This window comes from Oncorhynchus gorbuscha, linkage group LG01, assembly GCF_021184085.1.
Source record: "Oncorhynchus gorbuscha isolate QuinsamMale2020 ecotype Even-year linkage group LG01, OgorEven_v1.0, whole genome shotgun sequence".
Lineage (NCBI taxonomy): Eukaryota > Metazoa > Chordata > Actinopteri > Salmoniformes > Salmonidae > Oncorhynchus > Oncorhynchus gorbuscha.
In genome coordinates this window covers 108,001,746-108,029,315 of record NC_060173.1, presented here as the reverse complement: position 1 = coordinate 108,029,315, position 27,570 = coordinate 108,001,746, and the positions used below count along the sequence as shown (strand labels likewise).

General features: G+C 46.3%; 1 long non-coding RNA gene across 1 annotated transcript; it reads left to right on the top strand.

Moving 5' to 3' along the window:
- Positions 1-827: 827 nt before the first annotated feature.
- Positions 828-25,966, top strand: LOC124048571. The gene is made up of 7 exons (XR_006841255.1): positions 828-1,314; positions 18,825-18,912; positions 19,047-19,102; positions 19,524-20,065; positions 21,040-21,098; positions 21,199-21,302; positions 25,695-25,966. It is a non-coding gene; the product is annotated as an uncharacterized LOC124048571 (long non-coding RNA).
- Positions 25,967-27,570: the final 1,604 nt, after the last annotated feature.

The window sequence follows — 27,570 nt, the reverse complement described above, 5'->3', positions numbered from 1 at the left end:
CTGTTTAGTAGTTATCCTTCACTGCAGTCTGAAATGTATTCCGATGCAAGATTTGAGGTTTTAGTCATGTAAGGTAGGCCAACTAAAGACATGGACCAGCCTGGTCTCATAGACTAGACGTAACATAGTAGAGGTACATTCGGGAAGCTCAAGTCAGTATATGTTACATTTGGTATGTTTACATAAGACATGGTTACTTGAGGTAAAAACAAAAGCAGGGTGGTTGATCAGGTGAACGTCTCTAAACCGCAAAGGTTGTGTGTTCGAATCTCATCAGGGACAGTTATAGCTAATTATCAACTAGTTTTAGCTCCTTTGCAACTATTTCGCAGGTTAGCTAACCCTTCCCCTAGCCAGGCTGACAGGTTGAATGGACCCCTTATTAGCATTGGGGACATCAGAGGCCCCCTCATTCATAGGAAACCCACTAGAGGGAAGCATTGGGTTGAGTGATTAGCTTTCAAAGGATCATATTTATCGAATAAGAAGCTGGTGCACACCCAGAGGAATGTTTTTTTTGTGTAGAGGTGCTGACTAACTGAATAAACTGCAAACTATTTTTTTAAATAGCTGAACATGTATAAACTCCCAGTCTTAAAGGATCATAATGGACCATCAATTCTATTTTACACAGAAATGTCTTCTGTGGTGATGAGTTAAATTAGGGGACTAGGTGTATAACATTTTCAAAGTAATATCATCAATGGCAATAACTTATTGTAACGTTTATCAATATGATTTCACTACTGCTCCCAAAATTGCATTGGTGTCATGTTCGGGATGCAAGCACGTGATAAACTGCAACATCAGCATCCCCATCTCTTGGGTGGACCTAGATGGGATTGACTGGACAGCATCAGCGCAACGAGCTTCAAATTGGTGGATGCTGGTTATGATGCAAGGCGCCATTGGTGGATACGGGAATACTGGAAGTCTGAAGCAAATATTTGACCACGAAAATGGAATCATGAACTCAAATCCATAACAGACCATTCATTCATCAAGCTATTTTTTTCAACTTGAATTCAGCCTACCACCAATTCTTGAATTGACAAGAATGGACGCTCGAGATTGAATTTCAGCGAACCACATTGGAAAGGAGTGATTAACGTCACCTCTTCGAAGAAACCTGGTGTAAACTTCACGATACGCAGAGAAAGTTATTTGGGATATCTGGTTGGATATAACGTAGTACTGTGGACATGGCGGATGCTGCTGAGTGCGGTGTGAAAGTGATGTTCCGATTCAGGCCCTTCAACCAACAGAGACAAATACATTCCGAAATTCAAGGGCGAAGATACGGTGGTAATAACGGTGAGCAAAACGATGTGATCGACCTAATGTTCATTGTGTAGTCTACAAACAAAGCCATGGTGCACAGGTGCTTATATTCACTCACAAATTCAGTTTGGCAAAACAAACGGTGGCGTGTAACTTGATCACGGACATGGGTGGGGCCTAAATGGGCAATTGTTTGGAATAATAATGGTGTAAACGCCAAAAAGGGACCGATATTTATATAAATATTTCCTTAACTCTGCTATCAATGGAAGCAAATCCAGTAATGTACTGCGGTCCAGTGAGCTGACACTCATCCGCGCTTGTTTCCTCCTGAATTGCGTGCGCGAATACTCAACACTTGACGTTATCGCGTGTTTTCTGGTGGGGAAACTGAGTTGGATGCGCTCTCACGCACAGATAAAGACGTCAGCTACAAAACAATTCCAAGCAAATTGTTTGAATCACGCCTATTCAATCTTCCATAATCAAAATTGTACCAAATAATGTATTTCATTTTCGCGCGTTCTCAAAAAATACTTTGATATCGTGGGAAGAGTGAGGCTGCAGAGGCTGCCATAGCCTGACGGTGGTAGTGTTTAACAAATGTTCAGTTGTTTACATTCATGTCATACAAACAAACAAACACACACACACACACAACTTCACAGCAATATCTAAGTGAGCTTGAGTTGACCCTTGTACTCACGTACACTGACACTCCAACACAAACACTCACTTCATAATTTGCTCACACAAGCATATGGTTGCATATGGCCTGACCAGTGTTTGCCTTTGCCCAGGGGAAGGTTGGGGGTATGGTTGCATATGGCCTGACCAGTGTTTGCCTTTGCCCAGGGGAATGTTGGGGGTATGGTTGCATATGGCCTGACCAGTGTTTGCCTTTGCCCAGGGGAATGTTGGGGGTATGGTTGCATATGGCCTGACCAGTGTTTGCCTTTGCCCAGGGGAATGTTGGGGGTATGGTTGCATATGGCCTGACCAGTGTTTGCCTTTGCCCAGGGGAATGTTGGGGGTATGGTTGCATATGGCCTGACCAGTGTTTGCCTTTGCCCAGGGGAATGTTGGGGGTATGGTTGCATATGGCCTGACCAGTGTTTGCCTTTGCCCAGGGGAATGTTGGGGGTATGGTTGCACATGGCCTGACCAGTGTTTGCCTTTGCCCAGGGGAATGTTGGGGGTATGGTTGCATATGGCCTGACCAGTGTTTGCCTTTGCCCAGGGGAATGTTGGGGGTATGGTTGCACATGGCCTGACCAGTGTTTGCCTTTGCCCAGGGGAAGGTTGGGGGTATGGTTGCATATGGCCTGACCAGTGTTTGCCTTTGCCCAGGGGAAGGTTGGGGTATGGTTGCACATGGCCTGACCAGTGTTTGCCTTTGCCCAGGGGAAGGTTGGGGGTATGGTTGCACATGGCCTGACCAGTGTTTGCCTTTGCCCAGGGGAAGGTTGGGGGTATGGTTGCACATGGCCTGACCAGTGTTTGCCTTTGCCCAGGGGAAGGTTGGGGGTATGGTTGCACATGGCCTGACCAGTGTTTGCCTTTGCCCAGGGGAAGGTTGGGGGTATGGTTGCATATGGCCTGACCAGTGTTTGCCTTTGCCCAGGGGAAGGTTGGGGGTATGGTTGCATATGGCCTGACCAGTGTTTGCCTTTGCCCAGGGGAAGGTTGGGGGTACACCTTCTACACCAGCTCCGACACTTTTTGGATGTGGCAGGGCTTGCAAACTATTACAGACTACAAAGGGAAGCACAGCCCTGAATGCATGGATCATTTGTAAAGTGGGGGAAGTGGGAAGTGTTAGGTAACCCACTCAAACACGCACACACACACACAGACACACACACTTAGGCCTAGTCTAGTTCTTACTGTCGGTTCCACTAATTCAGATACATACATAAATGAGATATTCACTAGAAGTCTAGAGTATAATGTAAAATAAAGCAATGCACCATGTAATCCTCTTATTCTTGCTCCTACAATTAGAGGTATTGATTTGCTGTATCATTTTAATTTTGTAACCTACAGTAGTCTAATTGCTTATCAGAAAGAAGATGATGATTTCATTGATATAATTGCAAAGCCTCAAACAGCTTCACACCGGTCGCAAATTAAATGAGAAATAAAAAGAACATGAATGATTTAACAGATACTGTATACATTATATTGAACTGAATTAATTATTCATTTGTATGTGTTATAGTTTAAAATACATTGTTGTAAACATTGACATTGTCATGCAGGTGAAAGAGGACCCAAAAGCGACTTGGCGAAAACAGAGTCTTTAATCCAGTAAAGTAAATACAAACAAAAAACACAACTTTCACTCGAAATGACGAGGACAAACTGGAGACTCGATCTTGAACAGCAGGTGAACAGCAGGTTGCCTCGGGAAGGCACTTGATCCAGACAGACTCAGACACCTGCTCACCACGCAGCATCTGAGGAAAACACGACACGACAGGGCGATACACAAACACAGCACGGTGAATTCTAGACAAGGAACCGACAGGACAGGAACGGAACACAAAGGAAGAAATAGGGACTCTAATCAGGGGAAAGGATCGGGAACAGGTGTGGGAAGACTAAATGATTGATTAGGGAATAGGAACAGCTGGGAGCAGGAACGGAACGATAGAGAGAAGAGAGAGCGAGAGAGTGAGAGAGGGGAGGGGGAGAGAGAGGGATAGAAAGAGGGAAAGAACCAAATAAGACCAGCAGAGGGAAACGAATAGAATGGGAAGCACAGGGACAAGACAAGATAATAAATGACAAAACATGACAGTACCCCCCCACTCACCGAGCGCCTCCTGGCGCACTCGAGGAGGAATCCTGGCGGCAACGGAGGAAATCATCAATGAGTGAACGGTCCAGCACGTCCCGAGACGGAACCCAACTCCTCTCCTCAGGACCGTAACCCTCCCAATCCACTAAGTATTGGTGACCCCGTCCCCGAGAACGCATGTCCATGATCTTATGTACCTTGTAAATAGGTGCGCTCGACAAGGACGGGAGGGGGGAGGGAAGACGAACGGGGTGCGAAGAAAGGGCTTGACACAGGAGACATGGAAGACAGGATGGACGCGACGAAGATGTCGCGGAAGAAGCAGTCGCACAGCGACAGGATTGACGACCTGGGAGACACGGAACGGACCAATGAACCGCGGAGTCAACTTACGAGAAGCTGTCGTAAGAGGAAGGTTGCGAGTGGAAAGCCACACTCTCTGGCCGCAACAATACCTTGGACTCTTAATCCTGCGTTTATTGGCGGCTCTCACAGTCTGTGCCCTGTAACGGCAAAGTGCAGACCTCACCCTCCTCCAGGTGCGCTCACAACGTTGGACAAACGCTTGAGCGGAGGGAACGCTGGACTCGGCAAGCTGGGATGAGAACAGAGGAGGCTGGTAACCCAGACTACTCTGAAACGGAGATAACCCGGTAGCAGACGAAGGAAGCGAATTGTGAGCGTATTCTGCCCAGGGAGCTGTTCTGCCCAAGACGCAGGGTTTCTGAAAGAAAGGCTGCGTAGTATGCGACCAATCGTCTGATTGGCCCTCTCTGCTTGACCGTTAGACTGGGGATGAAACCCGGAAGAGAGACTGACGGACGCACCAATCAAACGACAGAACTCCCTCCAAAACTGTGACGTGAATTGCGGGCCTCTGTCTGAAACGGCGTCTAACGGGAGGCCATGAATTCTGAATACATTCTCGATAATGATTTGTGCCGTCTCCTTAGCGGAAGGAAGTTTAGCGAGGGGAATGAAATGTGCCGCCTTAGAGAACCTATCGACAACCGTAAGAATCACAGTCTTCCCCGCAGACAAAGGCAGACCGGTAATGAAGTCTAGGGCGATGTGAGACCATGGTCGAGAAGGAATGGGGAGCGGTCTGAGACGACCGGCAGGAGGAGAGTTACCCGACTTAGTCTGCGCGCAGTCCGAACAAGCAGCCACGAAACGGCGCGTGTCACGCTCCTGAGTCGGCCACCAAAAGCGCTGGCGAATAGACGCAAGAGTGCCTCGAACACCGGGATGACCAGCTAACTTGGCAGAGTGAGCCCACTGAAGAACAGCCAGACGAGTGGAAACAGGAACGAAAAGGAGGTTACTAGGACAAGCGCGCGGCGACGCAGTGTGCGTGAGTGCTTGCTTAACCTGTCTTTCAATTCCCCAGACTGTTAACCCGACAACACGCCCATAAGGAAGAATCCCCTCGGGATCAGTAGAAGCCACAGAAGAACTAAACAGACGGGATAAGGCATCAGGCTTGGTGTTCTTGCTACCCGGACGGTAAGAAATCACAAACTCGAAACGAGCGAAAAACAACGCCCAACGAGCTTGACGGGCATTAAGTCGTTTGGCAGAACGGATGTACTCAAGGTTCTTATGGTCTGTCCAAACGACAAAAGGAACGGTCGCCCCTCCAACCACTGTCGCCATTCGCCTAGGGCTAAGCGGATGGCGAGCAGTTCACGGTTACCCACATCATAGTTGCGCTCAGATGGCGACAGGCGATGAGAAAATAAGCGCAAGGATGAACCTTATCGTCAGACTGGAAGCGCTGGGATAGAATGGCTCCCACGCCTACCTCTGAAGCGTCAACCTCGACAATGAATTGTCTAGTGACGTCAGGAGTAACGAGGATAGGAGCGGACGTAAACGTTCTTTTAGAAGATCAAAAGCTCCCTGGGCGGAACCGGACCACTTAAAACATGTCTTGACAGAAGTAAGAGCTGTGAGAGGGGCAGCAACTTGACCGAAATTACGAATGAAACGCCGATAGAAATTAGCGAAACCTAAAAAGCGCTGCAACTCGACACGTGACCTTGGAACGGGCCAATCACTGACAGCTTGGACCTTAGCGGAATCCATCTGAATGCCTTCAGCGGAAATAACGGAACCGAGAAAAGTAACGGAGGAGACATGAAAAGAGCACTTCTCAGACTTTACGTAGAGACAATTCTCTAAAAGGCGCTGTAGAACACGTCGAACGTGCTGAACATGAATCTCGAGTGACGGAGAAAAAATCAGGATATCGTCAAGATAGACAAAAACAAAGATGTTCAGCATGTCTCTCAGAACATCATTAACTAATGCCTGAAAAACAGCTGGCGCATTGGCGAGACCAAACGGCAGAACCCGGTACTCAAAATGCCCTAACGGAGTGTTAAACGCCGTTTCCACTCGTCCCCCTCTCTGATGCGCACGAGATGGTAAGCGTTACGAAGGTCCAACTTAGTAAAGCACCTGGCTCCCTGCAGAATCTCGAAGGCTGATGACATAAGGGGAAGCGGATAACGATTCTTAACCGTTATGTCATTCAGCCCTCGATAATCCACGCAGGGGCGCAGAGTACCGTCCTTCTTCTTAACAAAAAGAACCCCGCCCCGGCCGGAGAGGAAGAAGGCACTATGGTACCGGCGTCAAGAGACACAGACAAATAATCCTCGAGAGCCTTACGTTCGGGAGCCGACAGAGAGTATAGTCTACCCCGAGGAGGAGTGGTCCCCGGAAGGAGATCAATACTACAATCATACGACCGGTGAGGAGGAAGGGAGTTGGCTCGGGACCGACTGAAGACCGTGCGCAGATCATGATATTCCTCCGGCACTCCTGTCAAATCGCCAGGTTCCTCCTGAGAAGTAGGGACAGAAGAAACGGGAGGGATGGCAGACATTAAACACTTCACATGACAAGAAACGTTCCAGGATAGGATAGAATTACTAGACCAATTAATAGAAGGGTTATGACATACTAGCCAGGGATGACCCAAAACAACAGGTGTAAACGGTGAACGAAAAATCAAAAAAGAAATAGTCTCACTGTGGTTACCAGATACTGTGAGGGTTAAAGGTAGTGTCTCAAATCTGATACTGGGAAGATGACTACCATCTAAGGCGAACATGGGCGTAGGCTTCTCTAACTCTCTGAAAGGAATGTCATGTTTCCGAACCCATGCTTCGTCCATGAAACAACCCTCAGCCCCAGAGTCTATCAAGGCACTACATGTAGCACCCGAACCGGTCCAGCGTAGATGGACCGACAAAGTAGTACAGGATCTTGATGGAGAGACTTGAGTAGTTGCGCTCACCTGTAGCCCTCCGCTTACAGATGAGCTCTGGCTTTTACTGGACATGAATTAACAAAATGTCCAGCAACTCCGCAATAGAGGCACAGGCGGTTGGTGATCCTCCGTTCCCTCTCCTTAGTCGAGATGCGAATCCCTCCCAGCTGCATGGGCTCAGACTCTGAGCCAGAGGAGGGAGATGGTTGCGATGCGGAGCAGGGAAACACCGTTGATGCGAGCTCTCTTCCACGAGCCCGGTGACGAAGATCTACCCGTCGTTCTATGCGGATGGCGAGAGCAATCAAAGAGTCCACATCTGAAGGAACCTCCCGGGAGAGAATCTCATCCTTAACCACTGCGTGGAGTCCCTCCAGAAAACGAGCGAGCAGCGCCGGCTCGTTCCACTCACTAGAGGCAGCAAGAGTGCGAAACTCAATAGAATAATCCGTTATGGACCGTTCACCTTGGCATAAGGAAGCCAGGGCCCTAGAAGCCTCCCTACCAAAAACTGAACGGTCAAAAACCTGAATCATCTCCTCTTTAAAGTTCTGGAACTTGTTAGAGCAATCAGCCCTTGCCTCCCAGATAGCTGTGCCCCATTCTCGAGCCCGGCCAGTAAGGAGTGAAATGACGTAAGCAACCCGAGCTCTCTCTCTAGAGTATGTGTTGGGTTGGAGAGAGAACACAATCTCACACTGCGTGAGAAAGGAGCGGCACTCAGTGGGCTGCCCGGAGTAGCAAGGTGGGTTATTAACCCTAGGTTCTGGAGGCTCGGCAGGCCAGGAAGTAACAGGTGGCACGAGACGTAGACTCTGGAACTGTCCAGAGAGGTCGGAAACCTGAGCGGCCAGGTTCTCCACGGCATGGCGAGCAGCAGACAATTCCTGCTCGTGTCTGCCGAGCATGGCTCCTTGGATCTCGACGGCAGTGTAACGAGCGTCTGAAGTCGCTGGGTCCATTCCTTGGTCGGTTCCTTCTGTCATGCAGGTGAAAGAGGACCCAAAAGCGACTTGGCGAAAACAGAGTCTTTAATCCAGTAAAGTAAATACAAACAAAAAACACAACTTTCACTCGAAATGACGAGGACAAACTGGAGACTCGATCTTGAACAGCAGGTGAACAGCAGGTTGCCTCGGGAAGGCACTTGAACCAGACAGACTCAGACACCTGCTCACCACGCAGCATCTGAGGAAAACACGACACGACAGGGCGATACACAAACACAGCACGGTGAATTCTAGACAAGGAACCGACAGGACAGAAACGAATAACAAGGAGAGAAATAGGGACTCTAATCAGGGAAAAGGATCGGGAACAGGTGTGGGAAGACTAAATGATTGATTAGGGGAATAGGAACAGCTGGGAGCAGGAACGGAACGATAGAGAGAAGAGAGAGCGGGAGAGTGAGAGAGGGAGGGGGAGAGAGAGGGATAGAAAGAGGGAAAGACCCTAATAAGACCAGCAGAGGGAAACGAATAGAAGGAAGCACAGGGACAAGACAAGATAATAAATGACAAAACATGACAGACATGAGACTACAATATGTTGGCTATTGAGGGGATAGACTTTCTTCAGTGTTAAAGCGAACAAGTTCAGCCCTGTTCCAGTTCTGTTCTAGTCCGTGTGTTTTATAGGGGTGAAATAGTGCTGTGTCTTTCTTTACTATTGATAAATGTTCCCTCTAAGCAGAGGCAGGAGCACAGTCTCTTGGGTAATTCTGTCTCTGTGACGATGGAGGCTGGAGGTCATTAGAAATGATTGACAGGGGAGTAGAAGGTCACTGGCTGGAATCATCATCAACAATTACAAACACACAGACGTACAGTTGCTGCATGTGCTCTTACACTAGCTATCCCTGACCAAGAGCAGAAGAGTGTATGGCTGGTCACATGCTGTACAGGTGTACATCTGACCCGTTGTCTCCCACAGTAACACATGAACTCTCCCTCTCTGCATCAGGTTTGCCAAAGGAGCATGTTGTCTTTACTTTCCCTAGGTGATGCAGAGAAGGTTAATTCTGCTGAAAGACATTCCTAGTCAGGCAGTCTTCCACCATAGTGGATGTCCACAGCACACAATGAGAGCATGTTGATTTGTAAGTATGTAACCGGTGTCTGTATATAGCCTCTCTACTGTATATAGCCTCACTACTGTTATTTTTCACTGTCTTTTTACAGTTGTTTTTATTTCTTTACTTACCTATTGTTCACCTAATACATTTTTTGCACTATTGGTTAGAGCCTGTAAGTAAGCATTTCACCATAAGGTTGTATTCTGCGCATGTGACAAATAAACTTTGATTTGATTTAATAATGAATCCTTCATGTGGGATGGAAATCTCTCCAGCAGAGCGAAGGTCTGTTCCTTTGGGACAACATCTATTATTGACAAAATGGCATCTTGACCGTGTATGTATGTGTGTGCTTGCTGCGTGTGTGTGTGTGTGTTCACACATCATTTATTGAGATTGTGGGATATAGTGTATGTGTGTGTGTTCACACATCATTTATTGAGATTGTGGGATATAGTGTATGTGTGTGTGTGTTCACACATCATTTATTGAGATTGTGGGATATAGTGTATGTGTGTGTGTGTTCACACATCATTTATTGAGATTGTGGGATATAGTGTGGTCACATCTGTAAATCTGGCATATTTCTGCCATACTGCTGTGGGTTTCCTATTTGTCTTTCAATCTTTCAGGCTGAAGTAATGATTACATGTAAATTAGAACACATGGGGTGTATTGACCTGAGGTGCCTTTATAGGAGACGTGGCATGTTACTAGTTCATTCTATATTGAACATGTTCTCTTACAAAGACATTGGAATGGTTGAGAGTGACAACCTTGTCTCTTTGGAGGTTGGAATGATTGAGTGACAACCTTGTCTCTTTGGAGGTTGGAATGATTGAGTGACAACCTTGTCTCTTTGGAGGTTGGAATGATTGAGAGAGACAACCTAGTCTATTTGGAGGTTGGAATGACTGAGAGTGACAACCTTGTCTATTTGGAGGTTGGAATGATTGAGAGAGACAACCTAGTCTATTTGGAGGTTGGAATGATTGAGAGTGACAACCTAGTCTATTTGGAGGTTGGAATGATTGAGAGTGACAACCTAGTCTATTTGGAGGTTGGAATGATTGAGAGTGACAACCTTGTCTCTTTGGAGGTTGGAATGATTGAGAGTGACAACCTTGTCTCTTTGGAGGTTGGAATGATTGAGAGTGACAACCTTGTCTCTTTGGAGGTTGGAATGATTGAGAGTGACAACCTTGTCTATTTGACAGTTGGAATGATTGAGAGTGACAACCTTGTCTGGAGGTTGGAATGACTGAGAGTGACAACCTAGTCTATTTGACAGTTGAAATGATTGAGAGTGACAACCTTGTCTCTTTGGAGGTTGGAATGATTGAGAGTGACAACCTTGTCTCTTTGGAGGTTGGAATGATTGAGAGTAACAACCTTGTCTCTTTGGAGGTTGTCACTCTTCCCCTCTCTACCTCCCCCCCCCTCTCTCTCTCTCTCCCAGAACACAAAGCAGTACCTTAACAATGGTGAGAAGATCTTGGTCTCGACTGAACAAGAGATTGAGACACGGCAGACAGCCTACCTGTCACAGAGAGGGGGGGGTGAGAGAGGAAGAGAGGAAGAGGGGGGTATAGGGGGAAGAGTGAGAGAGCAAGAGGGAGGGGGGGGGGGAGGGGGAAGAGTGAGAGAGGAAGAGGATGGGGGGTAGAGGGGGAAGAGTGAGAGAGGAAGAGGGAGGGGGGAGTCGAGGGGGAAGAGTGAGAGAGGAAGAGGGAGGGGGGTAGAGGGGGAAGAGTGAGAGAGGAAGAGGGAGGGGGAAGAGTGAGAGAGCAAGAGGGAGGGGGGTAGAGGGGGAAGAGTGAGAGAGCAAGAGGGAGGGGGGGTAGAGGGGAGAAGAGTGAGAGAGGAAGAGGGAGGGGGGGGGGTAGAGGGGGAAGAGTGAGAGAGCAAGAGGGAGAGGGGGTAGAGAGGGGAAGAGTGAGAGAGGAAGGGAAACAGAGAGAGAGATGGGTGGGTAGGTAGAGAGGGGAAGAGTGAGAGGGGGGTAGAGAGGGGAAGAGTGAGATGGGGGTAGAGAGGGGAAGAGTGAGAGAGCAAGAGAGGGAGAGGGGGGTAGAGAGGGGAAGAGTGAGAGAGCAAGAGAGAGAGATGGGGGGTAGAGAGGGGAAGAGTGGGAGAGGATGGGAAACAGAGAGAGGGAGAAGTCTGCATCACTCAACAGCTGGCCGACATCCAATCAGCACAAGACTCTCCCTTTGGGAGTCAGTTTCTGTGGCGACCGGGTCCTTGTTAGAACAACAGCTTTCTCTCTCTCTCCCACTGTTGGGGTCCTTGACCCCTTGCCTACGCTATAAAAGAAAAGTCGCTCCTCTGTCAGAAAGCTGGTCCAGAACAAAGTACTTTTATGGATCAATGTTGTGGATCAGTGTTGTAGTTACAGATGGAGTTTGAGACCCATAAATAAACAACATTATACAACAATGCCCCCTGAAACCATGGTACATAAAGAGCTATTGCCCAACATCAACAGACAGTAATGTGAAGTTGAGGGCCAGCACTAAATACTGGGGTCTGTGAACTTTCAATTCCTTGTGGTACTGTTAAACTGTATGGAACATTGGCCTCCCCAGAGTGTCGGTAGACAGGAGGAGAGCGTTCTGAACTCATTAAGACATTTTACTCTCCTATCTGGGTAGCGTGACAGCACAGCTCAAATAAGTGTTTCATCACAGTAAAGCAGCCCTGACGTTTCAATTGGCTCCCTGGCTGTAGCCGGCCACGGGGGAATTAGGGGTAGTAGTGTACGGTGTAGTCTTCACAAACCACTGCGACACACAGTGGAGAATGTGAAAGCCGGCACACCAGCCAGTCTCTTCCTACAGGCATAAGTTTATTCTGTGGCATTCTACTGTATTTAATTTCAGTCAGTTTTTAAGATGAGTTGTCTCCAGTTGTCCAACATCTTATTTGTTTGTCATTCTGTTTACCGACTTTCTATTAATTTAAACTACTATGCTGACAAAACAACATAAACTAGACTAGAGTATGTTAGCATTCTGGCTACATGGTCACTGCTGGAAAGTATTCTCCTTTTGTTACGCTACAGCCTTATTCTAAAATGGATCAAATAAAAACGTTTTCTACATACAATACCCCATAATGACATCACAATACCCCATAATGACATCACAATACCCCATAATGACAAAGTGCAAACAGGTTTTTAGAAATGTTTGCAAATGTATTAAATATAAAAAACAGAAATACCTTATCTACATAAGTATTCAGACACTTTGCTATGAGACTCGAAATTGAGCTCAGATGCATCCTGTTTCCTTTGATTATACTTGAGATTTTTTCTACAACTTGATTGAAGTCCACCTGTGGTAAATTCAGTGGATTGGATATGATTTGGAAAGGCACACACCTGTCTATATAAAGGTCCCACAGTTGACAGTGCATGTCAGAGCAAAAACCAAGCCATGAGGTCGAAGGAATTGTCTCTAGAGCTCCGAGGCAGGATTGTGTCGAGGCACAGATCTGGGGAAGGGTACCAAAACATTTCTGCAGCATTGAAGGTCCCCAAGAACACCGTGGCCTCCATCATTCTTAAATGAAAGAAGTTTGGAACCACCAAGACTCTTACTAGAGCTGGCTGCCCGACCAAACTGAGCATTTGGGGGAGAAGGTCCTTGGTCAGGGAGGTGACCAAGAACCCAATGGTCCAGAGTTCCTCTGTGGAAATGGGAAAACTTTCCAGAAGGACAACCATCTCTGCAAAATTCCACCAATCAGGCCTTTATGGTAGAGTGGCCAGACGGAAGCCACTCCTCCGTAAAAGGCAAATGACAGCCTGCTTTGAGTTTGCCCAAAGGACTCTCAGACCATGAGAAACAACATTCTCTGGTCTGATGAAACCAAGATTGAACTCTTTGGCCTGAATGCCAAGGGTCACGTCTGGAGGAAACATGGGACTATCTCTACGGTGAAGCATGGTGGAGGCAGTATCATGCTGTGGGGATGTGGGAGACAAGTCAGGATCGAGGGAAAGATGAACGGAGCAAAGTACAGAGAGATCCTTGACGAAAACCTTCTCCAGAGCGCTCAGGACCTCAGGCTGGGGGGGGGGGTTCACCTTCCAACAGGACAACGACCCTAAGCACACAGCCAAGACAATGCAGGAGTGGCTTCGGGACAAGTCTCTGAATGTCCTTGAGTGGACCAGCCAGAGCCCGGACGTGAACCTTATCAAACATCTCTGGAGAGACCTGAAAATAGCTGAGCAGCGATGCTCCCTATCCAACCTGACAGAGCTTGAGAGGATCTGCAGAGAAGAATGGGAGAAACTCCCCAAATACAGGTGTGCCAAGCTTGAAGTGTCATACCCAAGAATACTCGGGGCTGTAATCACTTCCAAAGGGGCTTCAACAAAGTACTGAGTAAAGGGTCCGAATACTTATGTAAATTTGATATTTCGGCTTTATTTATTTTTGAATTTGCCCACATTTATAAAAAAAAAATGTTTTTGCTTCGTCATTATGGAGTATTGTGTGTAGATTGATGAGGGGGGAAAAGTCAAGTGGTCTGAATACTTTCCGAATACTTATTCAAGGGCTTTGATTAACATGACTCAGGAGGATAGCTAGAACACTGTTGCTAGTAGTTTCATCAAGCAACAGGGTTCTAGCTATCCTCCAGAGTCATGTTCATCAAGCAACAGGGTTCTAGCTATCCTCCAGAGTCCCCAGTTTCATCAAGCAACAGGGTTCTAGCTATCCAGTTCCCAGTTTCATCAAGCAACAGGGTTCTAGCTATCCTCCAGAGTCCCCAGTTTCATCAAGCAACAGGGTTCTAGCTATCCTCCAGAGTCCCCAGTTTCATCAAGCAACAGTGTTCTAGCTAGTGTTCTACCTAACAGTGTTCTAGCTACTGAATGATAGCTAGAACCCTGTTGCTTGATGAAACTGGGAACTGGATAGCTAGAACCCTGATGCTTGATGAAACTGGGGACTCTGGAGGATAGCTAGAACCCTGTTGCTTGATGAAACTGGGAACTGGATAGCTAGAACCCTGTTGCTTGATGAAACTGGGGACTTTGGAGGATAGCTAGAACCCTGTTGCTTGATGAAACTGGGAACTGGATAGCTAGAACCCTGTTGCTTGATGAAACTGGGGACTGGAGGATAGCTAGAAACACCGTTGCTTGATGAAACTGGGGACTGTAGGATACCCAGAAACCCCGTTGCTTGATGACACTGGGGACTGGAGGATAGCTAGAAACCCTGTTGCTTGATGAAACTGGGGACTGGAGGATAGCCAGAAACCCTGTTGCTTGATGAAACTGGGGACTGGAGGATAGCTAGAAACACTGTTGCTTGAAGAAACTGGGGACTGGAGAATAGCTAGAAACACCGTTGCTTGATGAAACTGGGGACTGGAGGATAGCTAGAAACACCGTTGCTTGATGAAACTGGGGACTGGAGGATAGCTAGAGACACCGTTGCTTGATGAAACTGGGGACTGGAGGATAGCTAGAACCCTGTTGCTTGATGAAACTGGGAACTGGATAGCTAGAACCCTGATGCTTGATGAAACTGGGGACTCTGGAGGATAGCTAGAACCCTGTTGCTTGATGAAACTGGGAACTGGATAGCTAGAACCCTGTTGCTTGATAAAACTGGGGACTCTGGAGGATAGCTAGAAACCCTGTTGCTTGATGAAACTGGGGACTGGAGAATAGCTAGAAACCCTGTTGCTTGATGAAACTGGGGACTGGAGAATAGCTAGAAACACTGTTGCTTGATGAAACTGGGGACTGGAGGATAGCTAGAAACACCGTTGCTTGATGAAACTGGGGACTGGAAGATAGCTAGAAACACCGTTGCTTGATGAAACTGGGGACTGGATGATAGCTAGAAACCCTGTTGCTTGATGAAACTGGTGACTGGAGAATAGCTAGAACCCTGTTGCTTGATGAAACTGGGGACTCTGGAGGATAGCTAGAAACACTGTTGCTTGATGACACTGGGGACTGGAGGATAGCCAGAAACCCCGTTGCTTGATGACACTGGGGACTGGAGGATAGCTAGAAACACTGTTGCTTGATGAAACTGGGGACTGGAGGATAGCTAGAAACACCGTTGCTTGATGGGGAAAATGCATATGACCTTCAGTTGAATGAATCCCAGCCCCACCTCACCCCATCAAAGCCCCAGGGTGAGTAAACCCACTCTTAGCCAGGAAGAACCTCTCATTATACGATCCATCAATCAATTCTGCTGCTTTTCAATTCATCTCCTTTGTTAAACTAAGGTAATTAATTAAATGGGTTTGAAATCAGTCTGACCGAATGTCAACTGTTCCAGATATTTGTTTTTAGATTAGACTTGCAGGATAACAACAAAGTGGGAAGCAATAGTTCACTCCTACAGCAGTATAGAGTAGTGCCTGGTGGTGGTCTGTCTCCAAGAGGGATGAGAGACACATACACAACTACACACACATGCACAACTACACGCACACATAAATACACTCGCTTGCTATGGAAGAGGAGGGAGAGTATTTCTGACTGTGGCACTTCTAGCTCCCCATGCACACATTCACACAGGCATTCAATGACATTTCACAAACACAGATGGACATCCACATGAACTGTACATCCTACACAGAAGTTCTAAAACACTCATAACCCGCCATCTCAAAGTAGAGGAGTGACTGACTTCATCACTACTTGTATTTCTGAGAGGTATTGACATGTTGGAAGCACAGAGCTGTCTGTTTAAATGACATAGCACACAGCTCAGACACCCATGCATACCCCACAATGCCACCAGAGGTCTCTTCACAGTCCCCAAGTCCAGAACAGACTATGGGAGGCACACAGTACTATATAGAGCCATGACTATACATCAGGTAACAGATGCAAGTAGTAAAATTAGATTTAAAAAATGGATCAAAAATACACCTGATGGAACAGCAGGGACTCTGAAGCAAAACGAACATAGACAGAGACATGCATACACACACATTATAACATATGCACTATACACACACATTATAACATATGCACTATACACACACATTATAACATATGCACTATACACACACATTATAACATATGCACTATACACACACATTATAACATATGCACTATACACACACATTATAACATATGCACTATACACACACATTATAACATATGCACTATACACACACATTATAACATATGCACTATACACACACATTATAACATATGCACTATACACACACATTATAACATATGCACTATACACACACATTATAACATATGCACTATACACACACATTATAACATATGCACTATACACACACATTATAACATATGCACTATACACACACATTATAACATATGCACCATACACACACATTATAACATATGCACTATACACACACATTATAACATATGCACTATACACACACATTATAACATATGCACTATACACACACATTATAACATATGCACTATACACACACATTATAACATATGCACCATACACACACATTATAACATATGCACCATACACACACATTATAACATATGCACTATACACACACATTATAACATATGCACTATACACACACATTATAACATATGCACTATACACACACATTATAACATATGCACTATACACACACATTATAACATATGCACTATACACACACATTATAACATATGCACTATACACACACATTATAACATATGCACTATACACACACATTATAACATATGCACTATACACACACATTACAACATATGCACTATACACACACATTACAACATATGCACTATACACACACATTATAACATATGCACTATACACACACATTATAACATATGCACTATACACACACATTATAACATATGCACTATACACACACATTATAACATATGCACTATACACACACATTATAACATATGCACTATACACACACATTATAACATATGCACTATACACACACATTATAACATATGCACTATACACACACATTATAACATATGCACTATACACACACATTATAACATATGCACTATACACACACATTATAACATATGCACTATACACACACATTATAACATATGCACTATACACACACATTATAACATATGCACTATACACACACATTATAACATATGCACTATACACACACATTATAACATATGCACTATACACACACATTATAACATATGCACTATACACACACATTATAACATATGCACTATACACACACATTATAACATATGCACTATACACACACATTATAACATATGCACTATACACACACATTATAACATATGCACTATACACACACATTATAACATATGCACTATACACACACATTATAACATATGCACTATACACACACATTATAACATATGCACTATACACACACATTATAACATATGCACTATACACACACATTATAACATATGCACTATACACACACATTATAACATATGCACTATACACACACATTATAACATATGCACTATACACACACATTATAACATATGCACTATACACACACGTGCACATGGATTTTGTGTTGTAGATATGTGGTAGTGGAGCAGGGGCCCGAGGGCACACACTTTGTGTGCTTTGAAAATTGTATAACTGCCTTAATTTTGCTGTACCCCAGGAGGAATAACTGCTGCCTTGGCCAATGAGGATCCATAATAAATACAAATACAAATCTTGTCTTGAAAATGTCTCCTCTCCATCCTTTGTTTTCCTGTGTAACTGTTTGTGGGCCTGCTTCATTCACGCCCATCCCAGGATGCTATTAGCAGAAAAATATGTGGTTGTCTCTGTCTCCAAAGTCGCTTTGGATAAAAGCGTCTGCTAAATGGCATATATTATTATTATTATATTAAGGAGACAGGTGATCTGTCCTATACTAAGTGAATAATCAGACAGGCGTACTGTTGTGACAGAATAACTGATCTGAGGTCTGTTTAGAGTTGCTGCGGCTGTACCTCAGAGCAGGAGGAGACTGGTTTAGTGTGACACCTCCTAGACAGACAGAATAACTGATCTGAGGTCCGTTTAGAGTTGCTCCGGCTGTACCTCAGAGCAGGAGGAGACTGGTTTAGTGTGACACCTTCTAGACACACTGACTCTGAAAGAGATCTGGAGGAAACAAGGTCACCACAGTCATGGAACCTCGCTTGATGTAATACGGACTCTATTTTCTCACCTTGTCAGATTGTCAGACCCTGCTTGCAGTCAAAAGATTAAACAGTGAGAACGTGTCTGAGGCGGAAAATGTTTAGTCTTTATTCACGTCATTACAGTCAGTTCTGTTGATGAAAATAACTGACAACGGTTCCTCAGGAATGGACTAACGGTGAAATTAGACCATTGACAGTTGCTTTATTTCATCCCTTGCAGAGTAAGCTCTATGTGTTTGACCGAGTCCTGCCACCCAACACAGCCCAGGAGCAAGTCTACGATGTCTGTGCCAAGCAGATCGTCAAAGGTCAGAGACACTCTGTCCTGCAGTCTCTTTATCTGACCTCTTCTCCTCCTCATCATCATCATCATTTCATCATCATATCAACTCCGCTCCAGAGCTATTTTGAAAGACGTAACCCCAGTGTCTGCATTTTGTAGATGGAACAATCTTTGCCTATGGCCAGACCTCATCAGGAAAGATCCACACCATGGAGGTAAGTCAGAAGGACATTTTGATGCCTCATTGGGATTTGTGCTAGAACCAAAGAGATTATTTTAGAGATTAGATTAAGGATAGCAGACGTTAGGCTTCAGTGAAGATACTGTGTAAGTATGACCATTAGCAGCTAATTTGATGGAGTTTTACAAGCCAGTACAAAGGAGAGGCTCGTGGGAACATAAAACCGTTTAAAGAGGAGCCAGAGATACAGACTACAATCAGGTTTACCTTTTGGCCTTGCTGCCTGCATCTGTAGGTGATCTAGTGACCCATTGGCTGAGCTGGTAGTGACTGGAGTTTAAAGGAATAGTTAATGCAAAATCTATATTTGGATTAGATTACCCTTACCTTGATTTGTGTCTGAAGGCCCATGGTGACAGAATCCACAATAATCCATTATGTACTTCTGTCTACAGCCTGGTGTTGGCATACTAGCATCGTCAGACTTCATGAATGGGAACAGCCGGACCGATGTTAGCAGACCTGCACTGCAAGCCGAGACATCAGAAACACTTCAAACTAAGTTTGGTAGTTAGTGGAGATAGCAGGGATTTTTCTAAACAAATAATTTCTGGAATTTAGTTCCTCAGCACTGAAACTATACCTCACGTAGCAACAGCACAGGGCATCTGTATGTGTCTTCCATTGATCCTCCTGGGGCAAGGCACTTAGACGCAGATTGCTTTCCGGATAAACATAGGAACCCGCAAACCATAGGAAGTATCAGAGCATTTAAAATGTTTCTTTGCAAAATGACAACATTCTCACGTGAAAGAAAACCTGGACAGGTTCTTTGTGAGTATTGACTCTACCAAACTTAGTTTGAAGCGTTTTTGTAGAAGTTTTGTCTTGCAGTGCAGGTTTGCGAACATCGGTTCGGCTGTTTCCATTCATTAAATAAAGTACATCATGGATTTTTGTGGATTCTGTCACCATGGACCTTCAGACACAACTCAACGTAAGGGTAATTTAACACAAATATATATTTTGCATGAACTATCCCTTTAAGATGATTACCTCAGTCATAATCCTAACATAATTTCAAAAGCGAGTTTTAGACGATTAAACATAGTGTTGCGGAAACATGTTTTTTACAGGCGGATCGAAATTGTGCTGTGGTTACTCAGGCGGCAGACACTTGAGATTGTCAAACATGTTTGCTTCATTTAAGGGAGGTGCCAGTCAGTATGCATATACAATAAATCACCAACAGACTTTTCAGCAAAAATCTCTCTCATGCTTGTGTTGCGGAAGAAAATGTCTGGTTCTCCTTGAATGGGAACATTCCCAGCAGTCCTTCCCTCCTGCTGTGTCTTCCTTCCTGGCATACCTTGATTTAGGCTGACTGCCTATGTCAGACGGCCTATGCCAGACGGCACGCCAAAATAGCAGCAAGGTGTTACGCCGCCATGATTCACATGATGTGCCACCATGCGATTCCACATACATACAATAGCCTCCTATTCAGCTGCAGCCGTTGCCCTGGAAACAACCCAGAGAGCCTTCAGCAAGCCTCAGGATAAAACTGGAAAACATTTATTCCATTATTCCTCAGCAGCTAATGGAAGGGCAGGGAAGCGATGGTGGCAGTATGATTAGCTTCCACGCTGCCAGCCTGACCAGAATGTAAAACTACCCTTGTAATGTGCTTAATCTATGATGCTATTATACATCTCCCTATCCTAGTCTACCTAGCCAGCATCATATTACCATATGAATGGCATCAGCCCTGAGGCAAATGACAGACTGTGATAGTCCATTACATTTCTATTGTCAAATCAATATAATTTGTATTATGTTTGGGCTGGATTAGGAGAGGTAAGACTGAATGAAATTGAGGTGGGGGATGAGGGGACTAAAGTAAAGGAAGTTCAGGCTGGCAAAGGAGCTTGTAATGAAACCGCTTGAGGTAACATGTATATTTCTCATCAGTAGGAGGACCCGGGCCTTATGAAAGCAAGAGGGTTAAGGCCTTTGTTTGAGGAGAAATGGTGAGTGCTTTTCCCCTCTGTAATGAACCTGTATTGCTACTATTGTATTGTATTGTAGTCTATCTTGTTTATTTGATGAGGAGTGTGTTTTTTTCCCCAGGACAAGCTAATTGACTCTCAGAAGATGGGTATTTTCCCCGTATCGGCAGGGACATCTTTGACCACATCTACCCCATGGACGAGAACCTGGAGTTCAACATCAAGGTAACAGACACACCATGGCCCCTCTGGAACCTGGGCTAGGTTCCACATCAAGGTAACAGACACACCATGGCCCCTCTGGAACCCTGGCTAGGTTCCACATCGAGGATAACAGACACACCATGGCCCCTCTGGAACCCTGGCTAGGTTCCACATCAAGGTAACAGACACACCATGGCCCCTCTGGAACCCTGGCTAGGTTCCACATCAAGGTAACAGACACACCATGGCCCCTCTGGAACCTGGGCTAGGTTCCACATCAAGGGTAACAGACACACCATTGCCCCTCTGGAACCCTGGCTAGGTTCCACATCAAGGTAACAGACACACCATGGCCCCTCTGGAACCCTGGCTAGGTTCCACATCAAGGTAACAGACACACCATGGCCCCTCTGGATCCCTGGCTAGGTTCCACATCAAGGTAACAGACACACCATGGCCCCTCTGGAACCCTGGCTAGGTTCCACATCAAGGTAACAGACACACCATGGCTCCTCTGGATCCCTGGCTAGGTTCCACATCAAGGTAACAGACACACCATGGCCCCTCTGGATCCCTGGCTAGGTTCCACATCAAGGTAACAGACACACCATGGCTCCTCTGGAACCCTGGCTAGGTTCCACATCAAGGTAACAGACACACCATGGCCCCTCTGGAACCCTGGCTAGGTTCCACATCAAGGTAACAGACACACCATGGCCCCTCTGGATCCCTGGCTAGGTTCCACATCAAGGTAACAGACACACCATGGCCCCTCTGGAACCCTGGCTAGGTTCCACATCAAGGTAACAGACACACCATGGCCCCTCTGGAACCCTGGCTAGGTTCCACATCAAGGTAACAGACACACCATGGCCCCTCTGGATCCCTGTCTAGGTTCCACATCAAGGTAACAGACACACCATGGCCCCTCTGGATCCCTGGCTAGGTTCCACATCAAGGTAACAGACACACCATGGCCCCTCTGGAACCCTGGCTAGGTTCCACATCAAGGTAACAGACACACCATGGCCCCTCTGGAACCCTGGCTAGGTTCCACATCAAGGTAACAGACACACCATGGCCCCTCTGGATCCCTGGCTAGGTTCCACATCAAGGTAACAGACACACCATGGCCCCTCTGGATCCCTGGCTAGGTTCCACATCAAGGTAACAGACACACCATGGCCCCTCTGGATCCCTGGCTAGGTTCCACATCAAGGTAACAGACACACCATGGCCCCTCTGGATCCCTGGCTAGGTTCCACATCAAGGTAACAGACACACCATGGCCCCTCTGGATCCCTGGCTAGGTTCCACATCAAGGTAACAGACACACCATGGCCCCTCTGGAACCCTGGCTAGGTTCCACATCAAGGGTAACAGACACACCATGGCCCCTCTGGAACCCTGGCTAGATTCCACATCAAGGTAACAGACACACCATGGCCCCTCTGGAACCCTGGCTAGGTTCCACATCAAGGGTAACAGACACACCATGGCCCCTCTGGAACCCTGGCTAGGTTCCACATCAAGGTAACAGACACAACATGGCCCCTCTGGAACCCTGGCTAGGTTCCACATCAAGGTAACAGACACAACATGGCCCCTCTGGATCCCTGGCTAGGTTCCACATCAAGGTAACAGACACACCATGGCCCCCCTGGATCCCTGGCTAGGTTCCACATCGAGGATAACAGACACACCATGGCCCCTCTGGAACCTGGGCTAGGTTCATTTTCTGTGTTACCACTCCAATGTTGTGTTGCTGTTTATTCGTCCACACAGACATGAATGAGCACAGTTCTTGCAGTCACAGCATCTTCCTGATCAACATCAAGCAGGAGAACATAGAGATAGAACTGAAGCTGTCAGAACAACTTTACCTGGTGGATCAGGCTGGTAATGAGAAGGTGAGAAGTCTACCTGGTGGATCAGGCTGGTAATGAGAAGGTGAGAAGTCTACCTGGTGGATCTGGCTGGTAGTGAGAAGTCTACCTGGTGGATCTGGCTGGTAGTGAGAAGGTGAGAAGTTTACCTGGTGGATCTGGCTGGTAGTGAGAAGGTGAGAAGTTTACCTGGTGGATCTGGCTGGTAGTGAGAAGGTGAGAAGTCTACCTGGGGGATCTAGTTGGTAGTGAGAAGGTGAGAAGTCTACCTGGTGGATCTGGATGGTAATGAGAAGGTGAAAAGTCTACCTGGTGGATCTGGATGGTAATGAGAAGGTGAGAAGTCTGCCTGGTGGATCAGGCTGGTAATGAGAAGTTGAGAAGTCTACCTGGTGGATCTGGCTGGTAATGAGAAGGTGAGAAGTCTACCTGGTGGATCTGGCTGGTAGTGAGAAGGTGAGAAGTCTACCTGATGGATCTGGCTGGTAATGAGAAGGTGAGAAGTCTACCTGGTGGATCTGGCTGGTAGTGAGAAGTCTACGTGGTGGATTAGGCTGGTAGTGAGAAGGTGAGAAGTCTACCTGGTGGATCTGGCTGGTAGTGAGAAGGTGAGAATTCTACTTTGTGGTGCTGGCTGGTTGTGAGAAGGTGAGAAGTCTACCTGGGGGATCTAGCTGGTAGTGAGAAGGTGAGAAGTCTACCTGGGGGATCTAGCTGGTAGTGAGAAGGTGAGTGGTCTTCCCTCTTTTACTACCCTCCCTCTCTGCCTCTCATCCCTCTCATCTCCTTCTCTCACTTGGTCTTCCCTTCCACCCCACTTCTTACTCTCCTCTTCCTTTCCTCACCTCTCTCCCCTACCTCTCCTTCTCTCTCTCCCCCTGTCCCTCTCTCTCTCCCTCCTACCTCTCCTTCTCTCCCTCCTCTTCCTTTCCTCACCTATCTCCCCTGCCTCCTCTGCACTCTCTCTCTCCCCTGCCTCTCCTGCTCTCTCTCTCTCTCTCTCTCTCTCTCTCTCTCTCTCCCCTGCTCTCTCTCTCCCCTGCATCTCCTTCCCTCTCTCTCTACCCTGCCACTCCTTTTTTCTCTCTCTCCCCTGCCTCTCCTTTTCTCTCTCTCCCCTGCCTCTCCTTTTCTCTCTCCTTCTCTCTCTCTCTCCCCTGCCTCTCCTTTTCTCTCTCTACCCTGCCTCTCCTTTTCTCTCTCTCCCCTGCCTCTCCTTTTCTCTCTCTACCCTGCCTCTCCTTTTCTCTCTCTACCCTGCCTCTCCTTTTCTCTCTCTACCCTGCCTCTCCTTTTCTCTCTCTCCCCTGCCTCTCCTTTTCTCTCTCTACCCTGCCTCTCCTTTTCTCTCTCTACCCTGCCTCTCCTTTTCTCTCTCTACCCTGCCTCTCCTTTTCTCTCTCTACCCTGCCTCTCCTTTTCTCTCTCTACCCTGCCTCTCCTTTTCTCTCTCTACCCTGCCTCTCCTTTTCTCTCTCTACCCTGCCTCTCCTTTTCTCTCTCTCCCCTGCCTCTCCTTTTCTCTCTCTCCCCTGCCTCTCCTTTTCTCTCTCCTTCTCTCTCTCTCTCCCCTGCCTCTCCTTCTCTCTCTCTCTCCCCTGCCTCTCCTTTTTTCTCTCTCTCTCTCTCTCTCTCTCTCTCTCTCTCTCTCTCTCTCTCTCTCTCTCTCTCTCTCTCTCTCTCTCTCTCTCTCTCTCTCTCTCTCTCTCTCTCTCCTCTCCGGCCTTTCCTTCTCTCTCTCTCTCCCCTGCCTCTCCTTCTCTCTCTCACTTCAATAAATCATCTTTACACCCATGCATACCCCACAAGACATGCCACCAAAGGTCTCTTTACAATGCCAAGTCCAGAACAGACTATGGGAGGCGCACAGTAGTACATAGAGTCATGACAACATGGAACTCTATTCCACATCAGATAACTGATGCAAGCAGTAGAATCAGATTGAAAAAACCAGATAAAAATACACCTTCTGGAACAGCTGGGACTGTGAAGAGATACACGCACACACACACGCACAAACACACATACACATGTACTCTACACACACGTGTATTGTAGATATGTGGTAGTAGAGTAGTGGCATGAGGGCACACAATGTGTTGGGAAAAGTGTTATGAAATGTAATGTCATGTCATATTTTTGATTGTATATATCTGCCTTAATGTTTCTGGACCCCAGGATGGGTAGCTACTGCCTTGGCAGCAGTTAATGGGGATCCATAAAAAATATACACTGAGTATACAAAACATTAAGAACACCTGATATATCCATGACATCGACTGAACAGGTGAATCCAGGTGAAAGCTATGATCCCTTATTGATATCACTTGTTAAATCCACTTCAATCAGTGTAGCTGGAAGGAATTTTAAGCCTTGAGAAAATTGTTACATGCATTGTGTATGTGTGCCATTCAGAGGGGGCAAGACAAAAGATTTAGGTGCCTTTGAACGGGGTATGGTAGTAGGTGCCAGGTGCACCGGTTTATGTCAAGAACTACAACGCTATTGGGTTTTTCACGCTCAACAGTTTCCTGTGTGTATCAAGAATGGTCCATCACCCAAAAGACATCAAGCCAACTCCACACATCAGTGGGAAGCATTGGAGTCAACATGGGTCAGCATCCCTGTGCAATGATTCGACACCTGTGAGAGTCCATTCCCAGACGATTTGAGTTTTCAATATTAGGAAGGTTTTCCTAATGTTTGGTATACTCAGTGTATATAAACTCAGTAAAAAAAGAAACATCCCTTTTTCAGGACCCTGTCTTTCAAAGATATTTCTTAAAAATCCAAATAACTTCACAGATCTTCATTGTAAAGGGGTTAAACACTGTTTCCGATGCTTGTTCAATGAACCATAAACAATTAATGACAAGATGGCAACAACAACTGTCTGAGTTACACCAGGAACGCACAATCCCTCCATCAGTGTTCAGACTGTCCGCAATAGGCTGAGAAAGGCTGGACTGATGGCTTGTAGGCCTATTGTAAGGCAGGTCCTCACCAGACACCACCGGCAACAACGTTGCCTATGGGCTCAATCCCACCGTCGCTGGACCAGACAGGGCTGGCAGAAAGTGCTCTTCACTGACGAGTCGAGGTTTTGTCTCACCAGGGGTGATGGTCGGATTCGCTTTTATCGTCGAAGGAATAAGCGTTACACCGAGGCCTGTACTCTAGAGCGGGATCGATATGGAAGTGGAGGATCCGTCATGGTCTGGGGCGATGTGTCACAGCATCATCAGACTGAGGTTGTTGTCATTGCAGGCAATCTCAACGCTGTGCTTTACAGGGAAGACATCCTCCTCCCTCATGTGGTACCCTTTCTGCAGGCTCATCCTGAAATGACCCTCCAGCATGACAATGCCACCAGCCATACTGCTCGTTCTGTGCGTGATTTCCTGCAAGACAGGAATGCCAGTGTTCTGCCATGGCCAGCGAATAGCCTCAATCCCATTGAGCACGTCTGGGACCTGTTGGTAGCAGAGGGTGAGGGCTAGGGCCGTTCCCCCCAGAAGTGTCCGGGAACTTGCAGGTGCCTTGGTGAAATAGTGGGGTAACATCTCACAGCGAGAACTGGCAAATCTGGTGCAGTCCATGAGGAGATGCACTGCAGTACTTATTGCAGCTGGTGGCCACACCAGATACTGACGGTTACTTTTGATTTTGAACCCCCCCCTCCCCAGTACAGGGACACATTCAATTTCTGTTAGTCACATGTCTGTGGAACGTGTTCAGTTTATGTCTCAGTTGTTGAATCTTGTTATGTTCACACAAATATTCACACATGTTAAGTTTGCTGAAAATAAACGCAGTTGACAGTGAGAGGACATTTCATTTTATGCTGAGTTTATATATACAGTGGCTTGTGAAAGTATTCACACCCTTGGCATTTTTATATTTTGTTGCCTTAAACCTGGAATTAAAATGTATTTTTGGGGGGTTTGTATCATTTTATTTGCCTACAAATTTGAAGATGAAAAACATTTTTTTTATTGTGAAGCAAACAAGAAATAAGACAAAAAAAATAACTTTAGCATGCATAACTATTCACCCCCCCCGAAGTCAATACTTTCTGGAGACACCTTTTGCAGCAATTACAGCTGCACGTCTCTTGGGGTATGTGACTATAAGCTTGGCACATCTAGCCACTGGGATGTTTGCCCGTTCTTCAAGGCAAAACTGCTCCAGCTCCTTGAAGTTGAATGGGTTCTGCTGGTGTACAGCCATCTAAGTCATTCCACAGATTCTCAATTGGATTGAGGTCTGGGCTTTGACTAGGCCATTACAAGACATTTAAATGTTTCCCCTTAAACCACTCAAGTTTTGCTTTAGCAGTATGCTTAGAGTCATTGTCCTGCTGGAAGGTGAACCTCCGTCCCAGTCTCAAATCTCTGGAAGAC